We start from the raw sequence: 19,898 nt of genomic DNA, 5'->3' as shown, positions 1-19,898 counted from the left end.
CTTTGGGTATATAGCCAGTAATGGGATCACTGGGTCAAATGGTATTTCTAGTTCTAGATCCCTGAGGAATAGCCACACTGTCTTCCACAATGGTTGAACTAATTTACACTCCCACCAACAGTGAAAAGTGTTCCTGTTTCTCCACATCCTCTCCAGCACCTGTTGTTTCCTGACTTTTTAATGATCACCATTCTAACTGGTGTGAGATGGTATCTCATTGTGGTTTTGATTTGCATTTCTCTGATGACCAGTGATGATGAGCATTTTTTCATGTGTCTGTTGGCTGCATACATGTCTTCTTTTGAGAAGTGTCTGTTCATATCCTTTGCCCACTTTTTGATGGGGTTGTTTCATTTTTTTTCTTGTAAATTTGTTTAAGTTCTTTGTAGATTCTGGATATTAGCCCTTTGTCAGATGGATAGATTGCAAAATTTTTCTCCCATTCTGTAGGCTGCCTGTTCACTCTGATAGTAGTTTCTTTTGCTGTGCAGAAGCTCTTAGTTTAATTAGATCCCATTTGTCTATTTTGGCTTTTGTTGCCATTGCTTTTGGTGTTTTAGTCATGAAGTGCTTGCCCATGCCTATGTCCTGAATGGTATTGCCTAGGTTTTCTTCTAGGGTTTTTTTATGGTTTTAGGTCTAACATTTAAGTCTTTAATCCATCTTGAATTAATGTTTGTATAAGGTGTAAGGAAATGATCCAGTTTCAGCTTTCTACATATGGCTAGCCAGTTTTCCCAGCACCATTTATTAAATAGGGAATCTAAAGGACATACTTTTTTTATGGATTTATTTTCTAAGTGTACAATTTGATGATTTATTAGTGCAGTCACAAAATTGTTCAAACATCACTACTAATTCCAGAATATTTTCATTACTCTAAAAAGAAACCTCACACCTATTAGCAGTCATTCCCCATTCCTTCCTCCCACACAATCCCTAACAAATACTATTTGATTTCCTATCCCTATAGATTTGCCAATTTTGTACATTTTATAAAAATGAAATCACATGATATGTGGCATTTGTGAATGATTTATTTCACTTAGCATAATGTTTTCAAGGTTGTTACCTATTGTAGCCTATATCTGTACTTCATCCCTTTTCATTGCCAAATAATATTCCATTGTATAGACATATTCCATGCTGCTCATCCATTTATCAGTTGATGGCTATTGAGTTGTTCTCTGAATCCTTGTCAACATTTGTTATTTATCTGTCTTTTATTTATTATAGTCATCCTAATGGGTGTAAAGTTGTACTCTCTGCTGTTTTGATTTGCATTTTCCTAATGACCAATATTGAGAATCTTTTCATGTAATTCTTGGCCATTTGTATGTCTTCTTTGGATAAATATCTGGTCAAATCCTTTGCCCATTTTTAATTGGTCTTTTTATTGTCAAGTTGCAATATATATAGTTCTTTATATATTCTAGATATAAGTCTCTTATCAGATATATACTTTGCAAATATTTTCTCTTATCCTATAGGTTGTCTTTTTAATTTCTTTATGGAACCTTTTGAAGTACAAAAGTTTTTAATTTTGATAAAGTCCAATTAATCTATTTTTTATTTTATTGCTTGTCTTTTGGGTGTCATATCTTAGAAACCACTGCCTAATCCAAGGTCATGAAGACTTACTCCTATGTTTTCTTCTAAGATTGTATTGTCTTAGCTCTCATATTTAGATCTTTGATATATTTGGGGGTTAATTTTTGTATATAGTGTGAGGCAGGGGTCCAACGGCCTTCTTTCACATGTGTCTTATATTTAGGTCTTATATTTGTGTCTTATATTTAGATCTTCTTTGGCATGTGTCTTTTTTTCTTAAGAAATTGATGTTTATTTTCCATCAATCTTGTGTCCATGTTGCTTAAGAGCCAGTACAAGAACAGCTTAAGACCATTCAGTGGTTGCTCCTAACCATTCAGTGGCCTGAGCAGTGGGAGCTGCAGATCAGTCTTCTGTAGTGGGCCAAGCACTCCAGTCTTCAGTAGGGAACTGCTGAATAGGCACAGAGGGCATCTGCACACCTTCAGATGAGTCTGCAACCTCAGGCTGAGTAGCAGTGAACTCAGGAGTTGGAGCAGTCCATTCACCCTGAAATTCCTCCTTGCTCACAGCCTTTTCAGCAGTAGTCTGCTCTTCTTTTTTAATTTCTTCAGGATTTCTGTACAAGTAGAGATCAGGCATGACCTCCCATGGGTGTTTGCAGGAAATGGTGCCATGCATGCACAAAACTTCTCAGGCCAGCATCCACCACATCAAACCCACTGTGTGAGCTCCCTTACTGTTGCATGGAATGGCAATGTCCACATAGCACATAGGGGAATCTGTGTGACACAGAGCAATGATGGGAAGGTTAACATAAGCTTCCTCTGCAAGAGGCTGGTGGTCAGCTCTAGGGTCAGCAACCACAAGAAACCATGGCTCCCAGAAGGCTGCCTGGATCTGGTTAGTGAAGGCTCCAGGAGTGAAGTGGCCAGCAATTAGAGTGGCTCCAGTGGCAGCAACAAACTTCAGCAGGGCCCCCTGGCCAGTATACCTGGAGGACATGACACTGACATCAGCAAGGTTTTCAATGGCAACAATGGCATGAACTGCCAACAGAAGCTTCTCCCAGGTCCTCTTCAGATTTATGATGTAGATGCCATCACTTTTCCTTTTATAGATGTGCTGTTCCATTTGAAAGTCAAGATTAGTGCCACCTAAGTGGGTTCCTGCTCCAAGGAACTTAAGGGCATCCTCCTTCTTCATTTGCAGGACATCAAGGGCTTCAGACACTGTGAAAGTTTCCCTTTAAGTTATGATGGGAATCCAGAACAGTGCCAAATGGACTCCTCTGTGGGTAGTGCGGAAAGGCTGCATGTGTCTTCTATGCATGTGTCTTCTATGTGTCTTATATTTAGCTCTAATATTTGTGTCTTATATTTAGGTCTTCTTTGCAAATGTCTTACATTTAGCTCTTATTTTTAGGTCTTTGATACATTTGGGGGTAATTTTTGTACATAGTGTGAGGTAGGAGTCCAATGGCCTTCTTTTGCATGTGTCTATCCAGTTGTTCCAACACTATTTGTTGAAATCACTATTATTTCTCCATTGAACTTTGTTGGAATCCTTGTCAAAATTCAATTGACCATAAGCATAATGGCTTATTTCTAAACTCTTAATTCTATTCCATTGAATAGACTAGAAAACAGTTACCATGCTATTTTGATTACTATAGCTTTGTAGAAAATGTTGCAGATAACCCACGTGGTCAAATTGTCCATCTGCTAATGTGGTACCGAACCCCAGTTCACTGTGAACCTTATGAATTAACTCCAGTAATTGTCTGGAGCAGGTGGTCACATTTTTATTTTCAGGAGGAGAGCATTCCCTAGGATGAGAAGCTTAGACCAAAACCTTCCCAGAAGAAAAAAAAAAAAAAATCAACACCGAAACACCTTCACACAAGTTCCCAGGAACCCACTAATAGTGAGGACAGGAAACAGCCTGAAGGAAATGACAGAAGCTCATCCACACTGAAGTCCCCAGGCCCCAATACCTAGGTCTTAAAGCACTGGACTCCAGTGTCTTCTCCTCCAGGGCCACTGACTGTGAGGAAATGAAGCAGGGACATTTCTAGAGTTCATTTGAGAATGAAGGCTCAAAAGTAAACATTTGCAGAACCATCCATAAAGCTCCCATAACTTCAAAAGGCTGCAGGGAAACAACATTGCTTTGAATGTAATGTAAATGAAATAGAAACATATGATTTAGATTTCCACAAAAACAAACCCAGCTCCACAGGGAGAAGAGAAACAGCACCTGAGGACCAGATGCCTTTGGGTAGGGCTTTGTGTTTGTAGATCCACAAGGCTGCAGGAAAAACTGAGACTCTCAGACTGTCAGCACCCTCCTGTCTCCCTACAGAGCCAGACTTGTGGGGCTGGCTTATGGAGCTTGACTGAGTTTTCTAGAAGCTAGAAACTCTACTTGCAACTAGAGACACTTATGGTTCCCTTATAGAGAATGGGTAGGAGAAGAAAAGGGAAGGGAATGGAGAAAGAGATTAAGATGTCTCCTCAAAGGCAAGGTTTGTAAACCACAGAATATCTTTAACTCTGGATTTCATGTTCAATCAAAGTGCCTGTCTTAGTTGGTTTGGACTGCTATATCAAATACGCTGTAGGCTGAGTGGCTTAAACAGCAAACTTACTTCTTAGAGTGCTGGAAGCTGGGAAGTCCAAGATTAAGGCTCTGGCAGATCCAGTGCCTAGTTAAGACCCCCTTCCTGGTTTGCACATGGCTGTGTTCTGGTTGTATCCTCACATGGTAGGGGGAGAAAGAGAAAGAGAGACAGAGAGAGAAAGAAAGGGAAAGCTCTCTAGTAACTCTTCTTGTAAGTGTCTGGTGTCTCTAATCCAATTATGGGGTTTCTACCTTCATGATCTTATCTAAACCTAATTATCTTCCAAAGTCCCCACTCCTAATTTCATCATATTAAAGGTTAAGGCTTCAACATATGAATTTCTAGGGAGCAAAAGCAGTCGAATCCCTTTTTTTTTTTTTTTTTTTTAGAAACAGAGTATTGCTCTGTCCCCCAGGCTGGAGTGCAGTGGCACTATCTTGGCTCACTGCAACCTTCACTTTCTGGGTTCAAGCAATTCTCCTGCCTCAGCCCCCCGAGTAGCTGGGATTACAGGCATGTACCACTACACCCAGCTAATTTTTTTTTTTCTTTTTGAGATGGAGTTTTGCTCTGGTTGCCAAGGCTGGAGTGCAATAGTGCGATCTCAGCCCACTGCAATCTCTGCCTCCTGGGTTCAAGCGATTCTCCTGCCTTAGCCTCCCAAGTAGCTGGGATTACAGGCTTCCATCACCACACCTGGCTAATTTCGTATTTTTAGTAGAGACAGGGTTTTGCCATGTTGACCAGGCTGGTCTTGAACTCCTGACCTCAAGTGACCCACCCGCCTCTGCCTCCCAAAGTGCTGGGATTACAGGCGTGGGCCACTGTGCCTGGCCAAAAGCAGTCAAATCTGGAGAAAATGAACACATAAGAATCTATGTGGGAAGCATCTCCTGTTACAAATCAGGGACAATGGTGTTTGTGTGCCTGCCTCAGAGCCGAGCAGAACAAGTGCAACAGGACAGGACGTGCGCACCAGGCTTGAGAAAAGAAAGAACCAAAGCCATAGCACAGTGCAGCATGGAGCCAGGCTTGAAAGACAGTCAAGCATTTGTCAGGTTCCCCAAGGCTAAAATTTGGGGGTAATATTCCAAGATAAAGAACCATAATCTCATGCTTTCCCCTGGAAACAACGTCTAGCCACATGGCAGCTAGAAATCTATACAGCCAAATTTACACAAATGGCTTGATCCTACGCAGGAAGTATTGCCCAAAAGTACCAGGGTAGATTAAATGACTTTTCCATATTTCCCAAATTATCAGCTACATTTTTGTGCCTTCCCCGCTAAAGAGTCCTTTAAACCACAGGTCCCCAATCTTTTTGGCATCAGGGACCAGTTTCATGGAGGACAATTTTTCCACAGACCAGGGTGTGGGGATGGTTTTAGGATGATTCAAGTTCATTACATTTATTGTGTACTTTATTTCTATTATTATTACATTGTAACATCTAATGAAATAATTATGCAACTCAACATAATGTAGAATCAGTGGGAACCCTGAGCTTGTTTTCCTGCAACTAGACGGTCCCATTTGGGGGTGATGGGAGACAGTGACAGATCATCAGGCATTAGATTCTCATAAGGAGCAAACAACCTAGATCCCTCTCATGTGCAGTTCACAATAGGGTTCACGCTCCTGTGAGAATCTAATGTCACACTGATCTGACAGGAGGCGGAGCTCAGGCGGTAATGCAACTAATGGGGAGCAGCTGTAAATACAAATGAAGCTACGCTCACTCACACACTGCTCACCTCCTGCTGTGGCCCAGTTCCTAACAGGCCACAGACCAGTACTGGTCCATGGCCCAGGAGTTGGGGACCCCTGCTTTAAACTCTGACTTTTCCCTAATCTTCAAAAACAGGTGTGTATTGTTTTAGAAAAAGCACCATCATGCTTGAGTTTTTGTCACACTGCCTGAGCCACATCTCTTAGATCTTAACCATTCCAATGTGTTCCAGTCTGGATTCGCAACTGTCAGCAGCTACATGTCTGTGCCATGGGGCATCTTCTAGAGCCAAGGAAGATGATAGCCTGGAACTCCACAGGCTGGAAGTGACAAGCAATTAACACCTCCCAGGAGCAGCCCTCAACTGATGACTCTTGGGAATTGGTGTATAAATACCCCAGCTCCCTCACCCTCCAGTGGGACAATTCTGAGGCATGTGTTTTACATTCTTCTTAGAGGTTCCCTGTGGTATTAAGCTCCAGTTGTCCACTGTGGCAGCTGACTTAATAACAGACTTCCCTTCCTTGAATCACTTCCCCACTCTCCCACTGGGGCTTCTCGGGAAACCCACACTAAAACAAGACATCAAGATGCTTCACTAAATTTCCATTCTTTAATAGCCCACTTCACTTCCTAATTTTAAGCAAGAAACTTTAAAAAGCGATTTCAGGGAATTTAAAGTAAATAGAAAAGTTCTATGCAGATGGAAAAAATATAAAAAATACATCCTAACAGCAAACTCTTACATCTCAAACAAAGGAAAAGGGACTGAGCTAAGTATGCCAGTGATCAGTAACCCTATCATCATATTCTCTCCTCTTCTCTCGCTCCCTCTGTCTCTTATTCACTGCCACCTTCCTCTCCCTCACATATTTATGGAGTAAGGAAGCCTCTTGAATAACCTGAAAAGTAAAAAGAAATGTCCACTCAACACAATGTTTGTGAGTTTGTGGGTGGTCTGAGAGCTGGGCTCAAAGTCATGGCTTGGATCATTACTTGCATTTTTAGTATCAACTGCATTTGCATAATTTTTTTCGTCAAGGTTTTTCCATTGATCTAAACTTACTCCAATGCATCAACTCTCTTGAAAAATAGCCAGCAATGATCTTTCTCCCATTTTGATTATTTCTTTCTTTGGTATAAGGGGTGTGTGTGTGTGTGTGTGTATGTGTGTATGTGTGCACTTTTTTTTTTAAATCACCAGCGATAGAAATTACTATTTTTGAAAATAAAGCCAGTGAGAGATATAAAGACAGAAGACACTAAATCAAAGTCAAGGGGAAAGAAGAACTAGCCACAGGGTGTCCATTCCAAGTGGCTGCAGAAGTCAAGATGGACCAGCAGGGGTAATTTTTGTGGGTTATCCATCACTGAAGGCCTCAAGAAATACATCCTTCTCTTTGTCAACAGCTTCCCCACCCTAATATCTCCTTATAGATGAGAATAGTGGGTTGGGAGGTCATATTGATTCCCTCTTACCACATGGTGATTTATTTGCAAAACTGCTTGCAAAGCACTCAGCTGGGCGGGGGACACACGTGCTTCCAGTGTCCAGTTATCAGCAAAACACTACGTACATTCACCTCCAGTCACCTCTGAACACTTTCAAGTCATAATCTCATTCAGCATCTCTGGCTTACGAGATAAAGAGTATGTGGGCATTCATTCTGGGTAGATTTTTCTCTTTAATTTTTGACAAGAGTAGGCTTTAGATTCAGGCCTGATGGGGAAATGGCAGAATGTTCTTCCCTATTAATCTGCCTCATAATGAATAGCAAGTAAAATACGAGCCAGGCACTTTACATCAGTTGTTCAATTCTCAACTCTTCAAGTTAGATAGATATATGTGTAGTTTAAAAAAAAATAATAATAAGGTCTTGCTCTTTGGCCCAGGCTGGAGTACAGTGGTGCATTCATAACTCATTGCAGCCTTGACCTTCTGGGCTCAAGCAATCCTCCCACCTCAGCCTCCCAAGGAGCTAGGACCACAGGTGTGCATTGTCATACCTGCCTATGTTTTTTTAATTTTCATTTTTGTAGAGATGAGATTTCAGTTTGTTGTCCAGGCTGATTTCAAACTCCTGACCTCAAGCAGTCCTCCTGCCTTGACCTCCCAAAGCACTGGGATTACAAATGCAAGCTACTGCACCTGATGAAGTTAAACATTTTTATCCCCATTTTATGGAAAAGAAAAATGAGGTCCAGAAAGGATATCTAGGCTGCCCAAGGTCATTGCTGTATGCAACTGACATTAATTAAACCTTTGCTTTGTGCCAAGCCTGGTCCTAGGCAGTGAAAATGCTTATACAAATTAGCCAGGGTCCCTGCCCTCAAGGACTAGTGTGATGAGTGTGGGGCACATAGACATGAAGTACATGAAGTAGATAAAGGGAGGGATCAACACAGTGGCATATGAAGTAAAAAGAGTCATAGGATCAGGGAAGCTTCACTGTAGACCAGTGATTCACAACCTTGGGTGCACCAGAATCACCTGAGGAGCTTAAAAATCCCTAGGTGGAAATACCATTTGAGCCAGCAGTCCCATTACTGGGTATATACCCAAAAGATTATAAATCATTTTACTATAAAGACACATACACACGTATGTTTATTGAAGCACTATTTACAATAGCAAAGACTTGGAACCAATCCAAATGCCCATGAATGATAGACTGGATAAAGAAAATGTGGCACATATACACCATGGAATACTATGCAGCCATAAAAAAGAATGAGTTCATGTCCTTTGCAGGGATATAAATGAAGCTGGAAACCATCATTCTCAGCAAACTAACACAGGAACAGAAAACTAAACACCACATGTTCTCACTCATAAGTGAGAGCTGAACAATGAGAACACATGGACACAGGGGAGGGGAACATCACACACTGAGGCCTGTCAGGGGGTTGGGGGCAAAGGGAAGGAGAGCATTAGGACAAATACCTAATGTATGCAGGGCTTAAAACCTAAATGACGGGTTGATAGGTGTAGCAAACCACCATGGCACATGTATAAATATGTAACAAACCTGCATGTTCTGCAAACGTATCCCAGAAATTTAAGTAAAATAATTTTTTTTTTTTTTTTTTTTTTTTTTTTGAGACAGAGTCTTGCTCTGTCGCCCGGGCTGGAGTGCAGTGGCTGGATCTCAGCTCACTGCAAGCTCCGTCTCCCGGGTTCCCACCATTCTCCTGCCTCAGCCTCCCGAGTAGCTGGGACTACAGGCGCCCACCACCTCGCCCGGCTAGTTTTTTGTATTTTTTAGTAGAGACGGGGTTTCACTGTGTTAGCCAGGATGGTCTCGATCTCCTGATCTCGTGATCCGCCCATCTCGGCCTCCCAAAGTGCTGGGATTACAGGCTTGAGCCACCGTGCCCGGCCTAAAAAAAAATTTTTTTTTAAATCTCTGAGATCTGGTTTCATATCCAGAGATGGGAATTGGTCTGAGATGTGACACGGGCATCGGAATTTTTTTTTTTTTTTTTTTTTTTTTTTTTTGAGACGGAGTCTCGCTCTGTCGCCGGGGCTGGAGTGCAGTGGCCGGATCTCAGCTCACTGCAAGCTCCGCCTCCCGGGTTCACGCCATTCTCCGGCCTCAGCCTCCTGAGTAGCTGGGACTACAGACGCCCGCCACCTCGCCCGGCTAGTTTTTTGTATTTCTTAATAGAGACGGGGTTTCACTCTGTTAGCCAGGATGGTCTCGATCTCCTGACCTCGTGATCCGCCCGTCTCGGCCTCCCAAAGTACTGGGATTACAGGCTTGAGCCACCGCGCCCGGCCGGGCATCGGAATTTTTTTAAGTTCTCCCAGGTGAGTTTAATGTGAAACCAAAGGCGAGAACCACTGATCTACGGTGAAGGTGCCCTGACCCAACTCTTGCCTGAGATGGTATTCTTGGGCTGGGATTTAAAGGCTAGAATTGGATTTGTAGGCAGATAAAGGCATCGGGGCAATTCACACAGGAGTAAGAACATTATGAAGCCCAGTGAGGGAAGGTAGAGGATATGATGTGTTTGGGGAACCAGCAGAGCTGAGAGAATGCAGAGATGAGGTTGGGGGATGAATGGAAACCTGATTGACCAGGTGGTGTGTTGAAGATTTATAGAGTCCTTGAAGGATTTTCACCAATGGCATGATCTGGTTCATGTTTACAAAGATTTTTCTGGCAACAGTGCAGGAATGGATTATAGGTGAGAAAGCAGATTGTGCAGAGGCTACTGCAGTAGACCAGGCGAAAAATTATGTGACCTAGATCTATGGTGACCAGCCTCCCCAGTTTGCCCAGGAATGTTCTTATTTTAGCACTGAAAGTCCTATGTCCTGGGTAACTCCTCAGTCCCGGGCAAACCAAGACAGTTGGTCACCCACCTAGACCACACCAGTAGCAGCATGGAGAATGGACAGATTTTAGAGATGCAGGGAGCAGAGCTGACTTTAGGGGTTAGGGAGTGGAGGCAGAACATCAAAGCTGACTACCTGGTTTCTGGCTTGAGAACTGGCAGAGGGGTGCTGTCACCATGACTGGAATCAGGGAGAGGGTTTAGTGGCACAGGCGGATATTACAGGCTTTGTTTTGAACCTACTCACTTCGGTGTGTCTTAAACAAAATCCAAAATTTGGATAATGGTACCCAAATATCCAACAATCCATTGGTCCATTTATTGAGCACCTAGGTGTCAATACTAAAAAGGTGTCAGGTACTAAAAAAATAAGACAGAAAAGGTGCTTGCTCTGTGGAGCTCTCAGTCCAGTGAGGGAGCGGGATTAAATCAATGACTTTAAGGCCAGGCGCGGTGGCTCATGCCTTTAATCCCAGTAGTTTGGGAGGCTGAGGCAGATGGATCACCTGAGGTCAGGAGTTTGAGACCAGCCTGGCCAACATGGTGAAACTCCGTCTTTACTAAAAATACAAAAATTAGCCAGATGTGGTGGTGTGTGCCTGTAATCTCAGCTACTTGGGAGGCTGAGGCAGGAGAATTGCTTGAACCCAGGAGACGAAGATTGCAGTGAGCCGAGATTGCGCCACTGCACTCCAGCCTGGCTAACAGGGCAAGACTCCATCTCAAAAAATCATCAATCAATCAATGAGTTTACAAGAAGCTTTTTAAATCTCTCAATGCATGCACAGTCATGTACTGCATAACGACACTTGGATCAACAACAGACCTCATATACGACAGTGATCCCATAGGAGTATCATACTGTATTTTTACTGTACCTTTTCTATGTTTAGATACACAAATGTCATTGTGTTACAGCTGCCTCCAGTATTCAGCACCATCACATGCTGTACAGGTTTGCAGTCTAGGAACAACAGGCTACAGCATCTAGCCCAGGTGTGCACTGGGCTACACCATCTAGGTTTATGTGAGTACACTCTATGATGTTCACACAATGATAAAATCACCTAACGATGCATTTCTTGGAACAGATGCCCATTGTTAAGCAGTGCAGGATGGTACTTCTCTGCTTTCACCATTTGCCCTCCTGTAATGTTACTGTTTTTGAGATGACCGAACATCTGCTTCCCCTGGAAAAGTAAAAATTTCCACCTGTGGTCCCAAAGTAATTATTAATAACAACACTTTGCAATCTCGGAAGTGCCCCAGTTTCTATGGTGAAGTAGATAATGACCTAACTGCTCTCTATACCACCTCAATCACACTACTGATCTTCTGCGTTCATTTTCTTACAACAGCTATCTCTCTGCACAGACATCATCGTTCAGCAGGTATCGACTAATTCCAAACCTGCAAGCAAGCATGAGGACATGAAGTAGACCTATTTCTCCACTCTATAAACCAGTCTCTCCCAAAGATCAGCAATTAATCAACTTGTCAGGGAGGCAGTGCTGTGTGGTGGGAAAATATTGATTGGTCCAGGAGTTCCAAGAGCTGTTTTTAATGGTGGCTTGGCCATTTACTAGATGCCATTTCATTTCCTGGCTCCCCAGTAAGTAGCCTTATCTTCAAATGGAAATAACTATATCTGCCTGGACTATTTTAGAGTGCTGTTTTGAGAAGCAAATGTATGTAAAAGTATTTCTAAACTGTGAACTGCTATATCAATGTAAGGTATTCTAAATATGAAACTAGAAGACACTTGATATTCTATATTGTAATTGACATAGTTAATCCACAATAGAATTCTTGCTGATGGAAACATAGAATGTCTGAGTGCAAAGTACAAATATTTAGAAGGCATGTATAGTAATAATATCACATAATTAACAATATTCTTTAATAACATCGTTAAATATATAACAAAATAATATATTCTATAGAATATATTATAGTGCATCTAATAATTATATATTGTATCTAATACATGTATTTTATCTAATATATCTAATATATTATATCTAATATATATTTTATCTAATATGTTATATCTAATATATGTATTTTAATATATAATATGTTCTAATATATTATATCTAATATATATTATATAGTACATCTAATATATATTATATTATATCTAATATATATTACATCTAATATATACTATATCTTATATATAAGATATATATTATATCTAATACATTATATCTAATATATTATGTATTATATATCTATATATTATATAATATATATCTAATAATTATTAGATACAATGTAGTCTATAGAACACATTATACATAATAATATATAGCATATTTTGTATACGATAAGGTATTAGGTATTCAGAAACCAAATACATTATTCAAATTGCATACAGCATTTGAACTTTCTTGGCTGTCACTATAACTTCTGTCACGGAAAAGAATATAAGCTGTAGTACATGCAATCAACCTCACCTATCTAATGTATCTGATTCAATTTTGCATCAACAGAGATCACATTTTATTTCAATTTTGTTAGCAACATGCAAAGATCACTGAGATCTTTTGTTAACAAAATGCCATCAAGTTTCATACAAACCTGACTAAAATGATGTTAAGTAGAAATGATATCCAGCAAGATAGGCTTGTTTTACCCATGATGTTAAACTAGTTCCTAAATGCAGGATAGAGTGACACCAGTCTGTCCGTCTCAATCAGGAAATTATACTGGCAAATGATATATCAGGGGGCTCTTAAATATTAGAATAAATACCCTCAGCACTGGAGAAAGGTCGTCCAAAATAATGATAAGGTAAACTGTGGTTAATTCAGCTCCTATTGTCTAACTTATTTCTCTCACAAGCCTGAGAGGCAGGTTTTATCATTTCCATTTAACAAGGAGAAATTGGCAGCTCAAAGAGACTGTGCAACTTGCTCAAGATCAGACAGTGAGTAAATAGCCAAGACTCAAGTCCAAGTCTGTCTGATTCCAGACCCCATATACTTCTCAGCAAACCACACTGCCTCTCCACATTTTCTCTCTGAAGAGGTTTTTAAGTTGGCCATATTAACTGCATAAAACCTTTGGAAGTATTTTCAACGAATGTCCTTGAAAAGAGTTTCTGGGCACCTGGTATTTAGAGAGGACTTTGGGAGGAGAATGGGTACCAAACCAACGTGTTCAACCCTTGAGCCACTGAATTAATAAGTGGGCGGCTAAAAGCACCTACGTCAACTTGGGACTAGATTTGTTTAAGCTCACACATTTGGACTTCCTTTAAAAAACAAAATACCACTTCTTGTTCTGAAAACAATGCCAATCAATTTGTAATGAGATTACAATGTTTCGATAACAAGGGAAATAAATGTCCTGCCACACACTGAATCAAAGATCCATTGCATCATGGCTTAATAAGCCACTGGGGGAAAAGTACATGGTTTCCATGATAATGAGTAGCACACTCATCCACACCAGAACTGTCCTGCACCAACTGCAACCCAATTATATTTCCCATACATTGGCCTATCCTGACCTACAGGAAGTTGGAAACATCTACTAAATCAAGCTTGTCCAACCTGCAGCCCACAGGCCACGCTGCGGCTTTGAAGGTGGCCCAACACAAATTCCCAAACTTTCCTAAATATAATGAAATCTTTTTGTGAGGTTTTTGTTTTTTGGGTTTTTTGTTTGTTTGTTTGTTTGTTTTAGCTCATTAGCTATCGTTAGTGTTAGTGTATTTTATGTGTGGCCCAAGATAATTCTTCTTCTTCCAATGTGGCCCAGGGAAGCCAAAAGACTGGACACCTTTGAATTGTACCAGTGATTACTAAGAATGAGCAGGACCCGTGCTCCAGAAGCTAGGACACGTCTCCATTGCTCAAGCGGAGTGACAATTTGGGTCTATAAATGTTCCATTGATCCTGGCATTACTTTCCAGCTTTGTGCTTTTAAATTGTTCATTTGTCAAGTACCTTGGTAGTGAAATGCAGTGGACACAGTTGTATAAATCCTTTGAAGAAAACAAATTGATACACGCAATCTCCTCCCCTGGCACATAGAAGCCCATCTGCTCCAGCCGAATCTGCCAAGTCAGCAGAGTGAGTCTCGAGCCAGCCTGCATCAACTGCCACACTTGCAGGTGTCCAGCAAGATGTCATCCACCTGCTGTCTCCAGGCTTCTCTTGCAAAAGTAGGTTATAGTTTGGTGTTCATTCTGAGGTCCTGTCCATTCTGGCAGATAAAATAAGTAGAATTTATTCCTCAAGAGCCAATGGCCTTTCGTGATAGGATAGATCAAGCACGTCCAACCGATGGCCCTACGCCACATGGGGACCAGGACAGCTTTCAAGGCAGCCCAACACAAACTCATAAACTTTCTTAAAACATTATGAGATTGTTTGCAATTTTTTTTTTTTTCTTAGCCCATCAGCTATCATTCATGTTAGTAAATTTTATGTGTGGCCCAAGACAATTCTTCTCTCAATGTGGCCCCGGGAAGCCAAAAGATTTGACAGCCATGGTGGATACTCATCTGTTGGAGCTATTTTGGGGTGGCCTTTGCTGAAAGCCAACTGGGGCCTCCAAGATGATTCCTCAGGATGTCTGTCTGACCAGTAGAGGAAGGAGATGACACTTTGGTTTCAGGTTCATTTTGGTTAAATGCCTCATTAACAGATAAGCAAGAAAATTTGGGGCAAAAGATAGTATGCTTTAGAATGACTATAGGAAAAATTCTCCAATTACAAGGGAATAAAGCATTGGACTGCACTGTTCAGTCCAATGAAAGAGAAAACTCCTTTTCATAGAATTTAGAGCAGAAGGGTAGCTGGAGTTCTGTCAGTCCTCTCTGAGCCAGGGCATACACTGGAAAGCCTTTCATAGTCAACTCCCAGGGATCTGTGATTGTCCAGCTTTACTAAGTGGGGTCTACAGTTCATCTCTAGGAAATGTAGCCATGGTCACACCTAAGATTTGGGGTTAGCATGACTACATTTCCTAATGACATTACTACATTTCTACCTTACTAAAATGTCCCAAAGGGCTATTATATATCTATTATGTTTTATTATTACAAGAAACCTAAGAGGAAGGTAGGGAATGATTAGAGGTTAAATGCAATAAAATATCATGAGAGGTTTTATCTATGGTGCCTGGGAAAAGGGAAAAAGAAGAAGGGGAGAGAGTGTGTCTGCAGTTTCTTCCTTCTGGTGGGTTCTTGGTCTTGCTGATTTCAAGAATGAGGCTGCGGACCTCACGGTGAGTGTTACAGCTCTTAAAGATGGTGCGTCTGGAGTTGTTTGTTCCTCCCGGTGGATTTGTGGCCTTGCTGACTTCAGGAATGAAGCTGCAGACCCTCTCAGTGAGTGTTACACCTCTCAAAGATGGTGCGGATCCAAAGAGTGAGTAGCAGCAAGATTTATTGTGAAGAGCAAAAGAACAAAGCTTCCACAGTGTGGAAGGGGGCCAGAATGGGTTGCCGCTGCTAGCTTGGGTGGCCAGCTTTTATTCCCTTATTTGGCCGGCCCATGTCCTGCTGATTGGTCCATTTTACAGAGTGCTGATTGGTCTATTTTACAGAGTGCTGATTGGTGCATTTACAATCCTCTAGCTAGACACAGAACGCTGATTGGTGCATTTACAATCCTCTAGCTAGACAGAAAAGTTCTCCAAGTCCTCATCCCACCTAGAAGCCCAGCTGGCTTCACCTCTCAGGAGCAGATAAAAAAGATGGAAGTCCTCAAAGACAGCAATCCCCCTGTGTGGCAAAGCTTCTAAAACAGGATGTAGCTCCAGAATATATTACAGCAGCCAGCCTTAAACTGGACAAGCTGAAAGGGAACTGAGAGATCTCCAGTTTGTTCTCTAGTTTTCAAGACACAAGCTCGTAGACAGGAAGTGATTAGACCAAAGTCACATGTCAGGAGAGAGGCAGAACTGAAGAAAAACACAGGTAGAATCCAAAATTCATATTCTGCTGCATTACTTATGAAAGTTAAAAGACACGATATGTTAACATCAACTTGTCAGCCTATTTATAGCAGACCTCTGGTGATTTGAGTAGTTCACCCCAATCTAAGGGACGAGCCAATCTGTTTGGGATGGCTTTCTTACAGACTCACAATTAAGACTCTATCCTTGATGTACTCTTCATCCTATTGCACTAAAGTGAATACTACTTTATATAAGAACAGTAAGTCCATTACCAAAAATTAAAAACAAGAAAAAAACACATTATCACTCAGTCTCCTTCACTGGTCCTATAAATCAATGCTATTTTCTGAGTCCAAGATCCATGAAAAACCTTCACTAAGTATACACATCATAAATCATTAACTGATCATTTCCAAAAAGTTACTTTAACTCTGGCCAGGGGTAAATATTCCTGGGATTCATGTCCAATCACAAGCATGCAATGTTATTTCAGCACATTCAACGCTAGAATTTTGAAGGGTCATCTAAAAATAGACTCTCAATGACTGCGATGTGAAATCGTGCCCACAGAACAGCAGTTGAATGCTGTGGTTTAGAGCTGTAGAGAGACCCACTGAAGCCTTGATAATGTTGTCTCCCAGCACTCAGATAGCAAGCCGACACCAGGCAGCCTTGTTGGCAGTCTGGGGAAAGGCCACACACCAGACCTCACTGCCTGAGGAAGGCGGGGAGTATGAAGCCTTGAGAGCCCAGAGACAGACAAGGAAAAGGGAAGGAGAAATGAAGGAAGCAAAAACAAGGGAGCTAAGAGGATTTCTCGGAGCACCATGAGGCCAGAGATCTTGTCAGGGCTCTGAGAAAAAACAGAGAGACTCCCTCATCTCTGCCTCACAGTAGGCTCTTTTGTTGGGCTTGTAGGGCTTCTCTTGTATTCATATATTACAGAGGGGGAGTTAGGATGATATGGGGAGAAAAGGGAAGTGAGAGAGAAAGAGAGGAGTGGAGAGGGGAGAAGAAGGGAAAAAAGCATTTCCTCTCTATAGAAAAAACATTTTAGGCCAGGCGCAGTGACTCATGGGAGCACTTCGGGAGGTCGAGGTGGGCGGATTACCTGAGCTCAGGAGTTGGGGACCAGCCTGGGCAACACGGTGAGACCCTGTGTCTACTGAAAATACAAAAAATTAGCCGGACGTGGTGGCAGGCACCTGTAATCCTGGCTACTTGGGAGGCTGAGGCAGAAGAATTGCTTGAACCTGGGAGGTGGAGGTTGCAGCGAGCCGGGATCCTGCCGCACTCCAGCCTGGGCGACAGAGAGAGACTCGGCCTCCAAAACAAACAAACAAACAAAAAAGAAAGCATTTTATTTTCACAGGGAAACGCCCTAAGAAAAACTTATCTTCCCCAACCAAGAGGTTCCCCTGAAAACGTTTCCCAGGCTGCCCCAGCCCATGCAGTGCTGTGCTCTCTCTCCCTCTCTCTCTCTCTCTCTCTCTGTGTCAATCTCTCTACTTCGTTGGCTAAACTTGGACCAGCCACCAGCACTGTGCCTCAGTTCATTTTTTTTTCCATCTGAAAATGCAGTTTATCCCCCGACTGGTGACGATGTTATAAAATGTCCTGAACATCTTGGAACAACATGTATTCATGAATAAAAGCTCGGTCTCTAGGCGTTTCGTTCCACCGACACTGCAGCCGCTAATGCCACCACCGTAGAGTATTTCCCATGTGCCAGCACTGTGAGGACCAATTTACACACATGGTCTCGTTAGAATTTACTATATTTACACGTACAAATGTGCAGCAGGCAGGGAGGGGAGGAAGATTTCCCCATTCTGCAGCAAAGGAAGCTTGAATTCCAAAAAGCGAAGTGACTCGCCCAACACCCCAAAGGTAATAAATGACTGGATTGGAACCCAAATCCACGTGTGACACCAGGGTGCAGGTTATCTTAGTCTTAAATGAGATAAGATGTAGCTATCAGAACAGCAAATCTGTTAGCAGTGGGAGTTAGGGAAAAGATAAGGTATAGTTCAGAGAAAACGAGGCACTATCCAGGTCACCACGGAGCTCATCCACTTATCTAGAGAATCAGTTATTGACTAGAAAGTGGTGTAACTGATGGCTGTCTTGAGGTGCGGGCCGGGCTTCCTCCTGACCTCAGCCTAAGCCCTGAACCTCCTTAGGGCTCTTTAAATCTTAGCTCTAAAATGAGATGGTCTCTCGGGATCCTTTCAACTCCGAAAGATTCCCTTAGGATTCCCAGCAGTAACCTATTTCTGGGCATCCTGAAGCGTGTCACACGCCACCTGAAAAAGGAGGTTAGAGGAGTGAATGCAAAATGAGGTCGGCAGCACCTGTGGGACTGCCTGTAGGCCTCGGGAAGGTAAGGTATCCGCACATTACCCCTAACACATGGATTGGGCCCTTTGGGTTGGTGTGCTACGTTTCCATTGATTATATTGTAACACTAGTTGCCGTCTGTTCTGGACATTGTTGCTGTATAACAAGCAACCCCAAAACCAGCAGTTTAAGGCAATGAATTTATTTTGCTCATAATTTTGTGGGTCAGGAATTCGGAAAGGACTCAGCTGGGCTATCTGACTCTCATGCATGTGCATCAGCTGGGGTAGCTTGGGTTGAAGGGGAGCCTTTCACCATGGCTTCCTCCTCCACGTACCTGGAGCCTTGTGGTTTACACTTTTCCCAGCTTGGTGGTCTCAGGATATTCATACTTCTAACATGGCAAGTGGCTTCTAAAACGTGAAGGTAAAACCTGCCAGTCCTCTTAAAGGGTAGGTCCAGAAGTAGAACAACATTCATCGTACACACCCCATCGTGTAAAGCGATCACAGGGTGGCCCAGATTCAAAGGGAGGAGAAGCAGCCTCCACCTCTCAATGACAGGAGTGCTAACCTGCCATGGCGTCCTACCTTGGGATCTGACCAGAAAGGGCCCAGCCAACTGCTGAGTTTGGAGAAATTGGAATGATCCAGAAATGGGAAATTGAACTGATACATAGAACTATCCCCACTCAATGAGTACGGCAGGCGCTGGGGACAGACTCCACAGTTGCAGTTGGAGGACAAGGTATTTGTACCTGCCTGACATCCATGATCCATCCAGCTTTCTTCTGAAAACAGCACCTTGGGGAAACTTACTGCCTCAGCTCTCAGTCCATGGGTTGGGTAGAGGACTAATTTTACCCCTGGAATGTGTGACTTGGGCCTGACCAGTCATCATGACTGCCTGGCATATAGTAGGTGTTCATGATGAATGAATGAATGAATGAGCGAGTGAGTGAATAAATGGAAAATATTTCATTTCCCAGACCACAAGGATTGTTTTAGGGATAGATACATAATTCAAGTCCTACAACTTGTGCTAGAAAGAGGTATTCTCTCTATGCTGAACTTGGAGTTGCGGGCATGTATTCCTAGAGCCAGTGAGAGACACCATAAAGTGAATCCCTGCAGGAGACTGGAGCTGGCCCAGGGGAAAGAAAAGCCAAGAGACAGAAAGAGCAAGACAGAGTCCTGATGACATTGTTTGACATCCAGCTATGTCTAGTTGGTCTATCCCCTGGATTATTCACTTGAATGGCTGAAATTTATGCACTGACATCAAATGCTGGAGAAGATATGGAGCAACAGGAATGTTCATTCACTGCTTGTGGGAATGCAAAATGGTACAGCTACTTTGAAAGACAGTGTGGCAATTTCTTTTTTTTTTTTTTTTTTT

General features: G+C 42.3%; 1 protein-coding gene and 1 pseudogene across 1 annotated transcript in view; both read right to left on the bottom strand.

Annotated features, from left to right (window-relative positions):
- Positions 1-19,898, bottom strand: part of FAM107B (family with sequence similarity 107 member B) — a 260,743-nt gene that overhangs the window by 205,775 nt on the left and 35,070 nt on the right. The window lies entirely within an intron of this gene.
- LOC112631691 overlaps positions 1,897-19,898 on the bottom strand; it is a 26,198-nt pseudogene continuing 8,196 nt past the window's right edge.

Source organism: Theropithecus gelada, chromosome 9 (genome assembly GCF_003255815.1).
Source record: "Theropithecus gelada isolate Dixy chromosome 9, Tgel_1.0, whole genome shotgun sequence".
NCBI lineage: Eukaryota > Metazoa > Chordata > Mammalia > Primates > Cercopithecidae > Theropithecus > Theropithecus gelada.
This window is presented reverse-complemented; position numbering and strand designations above follow the sequence as displayed.